The sequence below is a fragment of the Engystomops pustulosus genome, chromosome 3 (genome assembly GCF_040894005.1).
Source record: "Engystomops pustulosus chromosome 3, aEngPut4.maternal, whole genome shotgun sequence".
Taxonomy (NCBI): domain Eukaryota; kingdom Metazoa; phylum Chordata; class Amphibia; order Anura; family Leptodactylidae; genus Engystomops; species Engystomops pustulosus.
This window is the reverse complement of record NC_092413.1, coordinates 168145175-168153473: the sequence shown is the minus strand read 5'-3', so window position 1 is coordinate 168153473 and position 8299 is coordinate 168145175.

Genomic DNA, 8299 nt, shown 5'->3' with positions numbered 1-8299 from the left:
ACTTCGGTCTTTGCTATGGATATGTGCGTCACTAAGCGCAGAACACAGCGGTCGCAAGTCTCACTACAAATTGCTCAGAATTGGCTAGTACATGCACTGCAGAAAGTACAGCCACCAGCAGATCAACCAGAAATCAAATATATAGAACGCTACTGTATGCGTAAGTAAGCTCTTTGTATTCTCCTATGGCTATTTTCTAGCCAAGTATCAAAGCACACTACTATGCCAGATGAGATGACACTGAGTTAGTGCCTAATTGAAATCCAACCCCTACTAAATTTTCCCACTTCGGTCTTTGCTATGGATATGTGCGTCACTAAGCGCAGAACACAGCGGTCGCAAGTCTCACTACAAATTGCTCAGAATTGGCTAGTACATGCACTGCAGAAAGTACAGCCACCAGCAGATCAACCAGAAATCAAATATATAGAACGCTACTGTATGCGTAAGTAAGCTCTTTGTATTCTCCTATGGCTATTTTCTAGCCAAGTATCAAAGCACACTACTATGCCAGATGAGATGACACTGAGTTAGTGCCTAATTGAAATCCAACCCCTACTAAATTTTCCCACTTCGGTCTTTGCTATGGATATGTGCGTCACTAAGCGCAGAACACAGCGGTCGCAAGTCTCACTACAAATTGCTCAGAATTGGCTAGTACATGCACTGCAGAAAGTACAGCCACCAGCAGATCAACCAGAAATCAAATATATAGAACGCTACTGTATGCGTAAGTAAGCTCTTTGTATTCTCCTATGGCTATTTTCTAGCCAAGTATCAAAGCACACTACTATGCCAGATGAGATGACACTGAGTTAGTGCCTAATTGAAATCCAATCCCTACTAAATTTTCCCACTTCGGTCTTTGCTATGGATATGTGCGTCACTAAGCGCAGAACACAGCGGTCGCAAGTCTCACTACAAATTGCTCAGAATTGGCTAGTACATGCACTGCAGAAAGTACAGCCACCAGCAGATCAACCAGAAATCAAATATATAGAACGCTACTGTATGCGTAAGTAAGCTCTTTGTATTCTCCTATGGCTATTTTCTAGCCAAGTATCAAAGCACACTACTATGCCAGATGAGATGACACTGAGTTAGTGCCTAATTGAAATCCAACCCCTACTAAATTTTCCCACTTCGGTCTTTGCTATGGATATGTGTGCCACTAAGAGCTAAACACAACGGTAGCAAGTCCCCCTGCTAATTCCTCACAAAATGGTACTAGATGCAAATTAAAATAAAAAAAGTAGAACGTTATTGTAGCCCTAAGAAGGGCTGTTGGGTTCTTTGAGAATCACTCCTGCCTAACAGTAAGCTAATAGAACACCCTAACGCTTTCCCTGACCAGCAGCAGCTCTCTCCCTAGCGGCATCCAGACACAGAATGATCCGAGCAGCGCGGGCAGCGGCTAGTCTATCCCAGGGTCACCTGATCTGGCCAGCCAACCACTGCTATCGACGTGTAAGGGTACCACGTCATGCTGGGTGGAGTGCAGAGTCTCCTGGCTTGTGATTGGCTCTGTTTCTGGCCGCCAAAAAGCAAAACGGCGGGAGCTGCCATTTTCTCGAGCGGGCGAAGTATTCGTCCGAGCAACGAGCAGTTTCGAGTACCCTAATGCTCGACCGAGCATCAAGCTCGGACGAGCATGTTCGCTCATCTCTATTTAAAATCCTTCGTCCTGGTGATAGATGCCCTATCTAATAACACCTCCCCTCCTAAACAACTGAGCGGCAATACCAGCACAAACTATAGTCCGGTGTGGCGCTGTTTTTTTTTTTTTTTTTTAAACTCTCTGGGCAAGACACCTGCAGACATTCGAGCTCTACATAACATAAAACACTGAAGTCCTGGGAGAATGAATAATTTTATTAGTTGTTCAATAAATAAATTTATTTCTTTCTGTCTCTTTTAGAATAACGCAGGTCATCCTCCTCAGGGGTTCTTGGTTGGATGTCCCTGTAATGTCTCTTGGACTTGTTTTCATCAGTGCAGCCTGTTCTTTCATCCCAGTTTTTAGCTTTAAGATCCTGTAAGAGGTGAACTCCAGTTTGGAGAGAAGTGTTAGTCTTGGAGGAGGAGTGAAGCATTTCCTTCTGGAAGGCCAGCATCCTTGTGGTGTAGAAGCCCATGGTGTCTGCACACTCTTTCATGCCATAAACTAGCTGGAGCACTGATCTACTGAGCTGGGACAGTTCTGAATGTATTCCAGACAGGCCCCTTTCCAAGACATTTGATAAATGCATGTACTGTGCGTAGTATTGCTCTGCATATGAATACATGTTTGGATTATACGGTTCCTGTGCAGGGTAGCTCCAGTTCTGATCTCCTAACGGGACATCTTTATCTCTAGGGATATCTTCTACAGAGCTTTCTTCTGAATCCTTTTTAGGACTAGCTCCTAAGAATTCCAGCAGCTCATAGAAATGAGTGTTGGAGTCAGTCGTCTGCTCTGGAACTGTGGAGAAAAACATTCTAGAATAGTATTGATGTAAAACACCTATTAAGGTTCATTATATAATAAAAAAAACTGGGAAAACCTATTGACTCGAGTACAAGCCGAGGGTAGAAAATGCATTGGTCACAGCCTCCCAGTAAATAGCCAGCCAGCCCCCTGTAGTATATAGCCAGCCAGCCCCCTGTAGTATATAGCCAGCCAGCTTCCTGTAGTATATAGCCAGCCAACCCCCTGTAGTATACAACCAGTATCCTAAAGTATACAGCCAGCCCCTTCAGGCGGTCCCCGATGCTCAACACGGCTCCTCTTCTGTCTTCTCTCTACTGCAACAGCCGGCGGCGCATACTATGACATCATCAGCAGCTGCATCATAGTGTGCGCCAGCCGGCAGAGCGCATGGCCGCGTCTCTGCCAACTGTTGCAGCAGAGAGAAGACAGAAGAGGAGCCACGACTAGCATCAGGAAGCCGCACTGAGCATCGGGGACGCAGCAAGGTGAGTATGTAAGTTTTGAGGAACGGGTGCACAGAATTACTGTATGCAGTACTTCCTCCGTGCCTTTTACAAGCATCCACATCTGTTGAAGACAACATTGTATGGGGCCTATAACACACCTGGGCTCATAAATACACATACATGCGTTATGGAGTTTATTACTACTAGTTGCCAGGGCACATGTACTTGCTATTTACACAGCAGGTACAGCCTGGGGAATAGTGGTAATACTATTGGTAGGAATAATACTAGTAACACTGCCAGGACCAGCCCAATCTTTGCAATGGGGCCCAATCTTTTCTAGTTATATCCCTGCAAAAACATTAAAAATAGCATTGACTTACCATTACCGTTGCTTCGAGGGTCATTCATTATTTTGTGTATTTGTTTTTGTGTTCCACCTATGAATATGCATGAAAACAATTTAGACACATGATATTCAATTTTTAACACATTACAGATTGAGAATACATTTGCAACTTGGATCCTTACAGCTTTACTTTATTGATTTCCATTTTAGAGCTGATTGGCGCCACTTTCCATTTAACCTAAACTATCTAATCTGTGAAAGGCAGTGTCCTGGCTATAAAACTGGCAATTAATAGGCCATTTTAGGTTTTGAGTGTTTGACTTACAGCTCCATCCAGACAAGGAGATGAGAGCCTTCTTCCTGTGATTAGTGGGTAACCCAGTGATGGGACTAGCAAAATAGAAGATATCCCTAATTTTGTGTAAAGCAGATAAGTTTACATCTTCAGTCAATTAGTTCAAGCTATAGCTATAGGTTTATGTTTATTTAATCAACTGAATGTTTATAGAGTTCTCCCGACTCTTCCTGATGCTCATATTCTGCACTATTTACAGTCCTTTTACATTGTGATGCATACTGTCAGCAATGTACATGGTGTAGAAAGCTCTGTATCTTATCCACATGATAAGCAATTATTGTGGGAAAACAGATGGTGACAAATCTGCTGCTGCAAGGTTGTTTCATTCTTATAGAAAAGACATTTAAGTAGTTATCCCACAAATATATTTATCACTGTTTCTTATAATCTACAGGTTAGATTATCCCAGCACCCCTCTGTTACATTATAGGTACATAGAGAAACCTGCTTTTCTGTTGCTTTAGTCTGGTTTTCACTCAACTGTCGGCAGTTTGGTCATGAGCCAAGGTCTTATCACCTGTGCGGCAGCGCATGAGCAAAGCTTATGTCATGTGCACCAGTGGTTTCCTGCACGCTAAGGCTACAGTCACACAGAGGTATGCCCTCCGGGCGCTGGAGAGGAGGAAGAAGTGACCCCTCCCCCCCCTCCATAGATAACAGCGACACATGGCTGCAGACATGGGGAAAGATAGAGTATGTGTGGCACTGTACCGCTGCCGTGCCGCCATTGCCGTCTATGGGAACGTCTATGTGGCCGCAAATTTGGGTTGACATTTATCAGCATTTCTACGTCAGAAACTGCAAAATGGCAATTTCTTGACCACTGCAAGAAGTTGTGATTATTTTTGGGACTATGCCACCTCCACCCCATGTGAACATGGAGGGTAGCAGCCGCTGGGGATGTGGGCCGCCACAAAATGTTGCTAACGCATGCCTACATACTTTTTAAAAACCTTCATTCTTCTTCAAAATATGCTACAAACAATTGCTTTAGTGTCTTTAAGACACAGATGCTATGTATAATGAGACTCCTTCTCTAGACTCCTGCACTGCACCCTCATTGTGACACAGACAGCGCAGTTATATCATTGCAAGCCTTCTGGGCACCGTAGGAGACAGCCGGGAGGCATGTGGCCTGTCCTCCCCCTCATATTGTGGCCCCTCCTTCCATCGTTCCCTTAGCATCTTCTCATCTTGTGTCCCCTCCATCTATCTTCCATTGGTCCATGCATCACCATTACAATTATGTTATATTGACCTAGAAATCTGGGACATACTGCCCACTGCACAGGACAGAGAGGCAGACCCTGAAATCTAGGACTGTCCTCTAAAGGACACCTATCCTTTATTCTATGGATCAGTACGATCACAGAGACACCAAGTTTATATAGTTTAGTTATGTCTTAACACCTTAAAAAAAAAACATAACTTTGTATAAAAAATTCCTTGTAACATTTTTATACCTGTAACTTTTTCATACTTCAGTGTACGGAGCAGCGATATCTAACATATGTATGTTTGTATTTTTTATTTCAGCCCCCCCTAGGGTACTTCAGCCCTAGGTGTCTGATCACTTCTACAATATAAAGCTAAAGCAGATTCTCTATCTTTTTCTACTCCTGTAGTGAGCAGTGTATCAGAATGCCTTCTGAGGTCTCTCCCTTCAGACAGAAAAGGAGGCTTATGATTAACTCTTTCCATATCTACAGTGTATTTACCTTAATGGTATCTCTTCAAGGAGATAATTTTATTCAGGGAATGTCTGTAAAGAGTTAAGCCATTAAACCCTTTATTTAAATTCCATTTACTCACAACTGTCAGTGGATACAGGACAGCAAGCTGATTTACCGAAGCCGTTACAGAAGCTAAAGGGAACCTGTTATCAGGAAGGTCATTTTTGCATGATGACAGGTTCCATTGGCCTCTGCCTTGATGATTTCAAAAAGGCCTTGTGAATCTGAATAATTCCACTGCTTTGGAATCATTTCTTTAGGATTACTTGCAATAAGCAACAACAAAGGCATTTTTAAAATCAATTTTTTAAAATTTTTAAAATCAGCATTCTATTGGAACCTGTGTTCAGTAAAAATGACCTTCCTTACAAAAAAGGAAGAAAAGGCAGAGGAAAGAGAAGGACGTACAAACTGATTTCTTTAAATAATATTTTACTTTTGTCATTGTCATTTATAATTTTTTGTTGCACTTCTCAAATGCCTTGGTCAAATGTAACCAGAACATGTGAAAAGTTTTTGCTAGACCCCGGGTGCTACTGACCAATTGCATATGCGATCGGTTAGTTTTTCCTTTTGTTTCTCAACGCATCATACTCCTACACCATCTTTCCCTGCTCTCCATAAGCTGTACTGGCACACACAGGAGTAAAGAAGGCAATTGCAGTAACTTCGGGGGAGCAGGACAATTGAGTAAATGAGTTGGGCACTCTATGGTCCGGAGGAAGCCGTGTTGGCGAAACCCTGGGTTGGGCGGACATGTGGGACTGGCGTCCGGACTATTACTTTTATATGTGCAATTTTAGACTTATGTTTGTAAGTATATTTTAATGAATAAATTGAGACCTGCTTGAACATACTACGCTATTGATGCATAAATCTTTTCCAGGGACCCACCACAAATTGTAGTGGGATCGCAGGACGAAAAAATGCAGCGGTTATGTCTGAATAGTGGTCTGTTCTCATCAGAAGATCTTTCATTGTGGGAACACGTCTGAAGGACTTTTTACGATTGGTGGAAAGGAAAAATAAACTTTTAGATCTACAGACAAAGACCAAGAATACACTTATAGAGCTCAGGTCAGAGTATTTTTATTCTTATTTAACCCCTAGGCGCACCACGACGTTATACTACGTCCCCGGGGCTAGATGCTTAGCGCACCGGGACGTAGTATAACGTCTAGCTTCTGGGACCGGCTCACGAACGGAGCCGGTACCAGAAGCAGCGGCTGTCAGCTGTCTATCACAGCTGACACCGCGCTGTAACACCCGCGATCGGAGCCGGCTCCGATCGCGGGTGTTAACCCCTTACACGCCGCGGTCAAGCATGACCGCGGCGTGTAAGGGTGTTCCTGCTGTGGATCGGATCCCCCGTGCCGCTTACCGGGGGATCCGATCCTCTTCCGGGCAGCTCCGAGGACTGGCATGTGCCCCGGAGCTGCCCGGTCTCCATGGCAGCCAGACCCCTTCCGGGTCTGGCTGTAAACTGTCTGAGCATGCGCAAGCTTGCTCAGACAGTTTACACTGCTCTACAATAAAATAGTATTGTAGAGCAGTGTATTGAACTTAAACCAGTGATCAGAGCATCACTGGTTTAAGTTCAAGTATGTATAAGTAAAAAAAAATGCAAAAACAGTTAACACTACACATTATAATAAATAAAAAATAAATACATAAAATATAAGCCCCTAAAATGTCACTTTCCCATAAAAAACTTAATAAAGTATAAAAAACATAAAAACACAAAAAAAACCTGCATATTTGGTATTGCCGCGTCCGTAACAATCTGCATAATAAAACAGAATTGTTACTGGACCCGCACGGTAAACGCCGGAGGAAAAAAACGCAAAAAACGTTCCGAAAAAAGATAATTTTTAATTAATACCCTATAAAAAATGCTCTAAAAAGTGATTTTAAAAATTTTATGCACTCTAAAATAAGCCCACTAAAAAGAACAACTGTTCTCGCAAAAAATAAGCCCCTAACCAGATTTGTCAGCCAAAAAATAAAAAAGTTATGCATATGAAAAGATGGTGATGCTAAAATGAATAAGATTTTCTCCAAATTAGTTTTTATTCAGTACAATTGAATAAAATACACAAAACCCCCACATATTTGGTATCCCTGCGTCCGTAACAATCTGTATAATAAAACAGAATTGTTATTAGATCCGCAAAGTGAACCCCGTAAAAAACAACCTAAAAAAACTCTCTCTGAAAAAGATGATTTTTTATTAATGCCCTTTAAAAATGCTCTAAAAAAAGTGATTTTAAAAAGTTACGCAATCTAAAATAAGACCACTAAAAAGAGCTATCATTCTTGCAAAAAATAAGCCCTTAAACAGATTTGTGAGGTGAAAAATAAAAAAGTTATACATATGAAAGACGGTGATGCTAAAATTAACAACAATTTTGCCAAATTACTTTTTATTCAGTAAAAATGGTAAAAAATAAAAAATATATATAAATGAAGTATTTTCATAATCGTGGCGACCCATAGAATAAAAATAATATACTATTTTTATGGTATGGTTAACGGCCAAATAAAAAACACATAAAAATTTTCCTAAAAATTGATGATTTTCATTTCCTCCACCAACAAAGAGTTAATTAAATCTCACCAATTAGCTGTAGATGCCCCAAAATTACATACCAGAAAAGTGCATCTCATGTGGCAAAAGAAATAAGCCCCTATAGGTCCTCAATAAAAAAAAAGAAAAAAATTATAGCCTGTACAATGTGACATAGCAAATCTGATTTGGATGGCGCCTCCTTCCCTTCTATGCCCGGCCGTGCGCCCATACAGAAGTTACCACCACATATAGAGTATCTGTGTACTCGGGAGAAATTGGGTATCAAACTTTGTGGAGCCTTTTTTAATTTAATCCATTTTAAATGTTTAATTTTCCACCCAAAATGGGTGTATTGTGAAAAAATATTACAATTT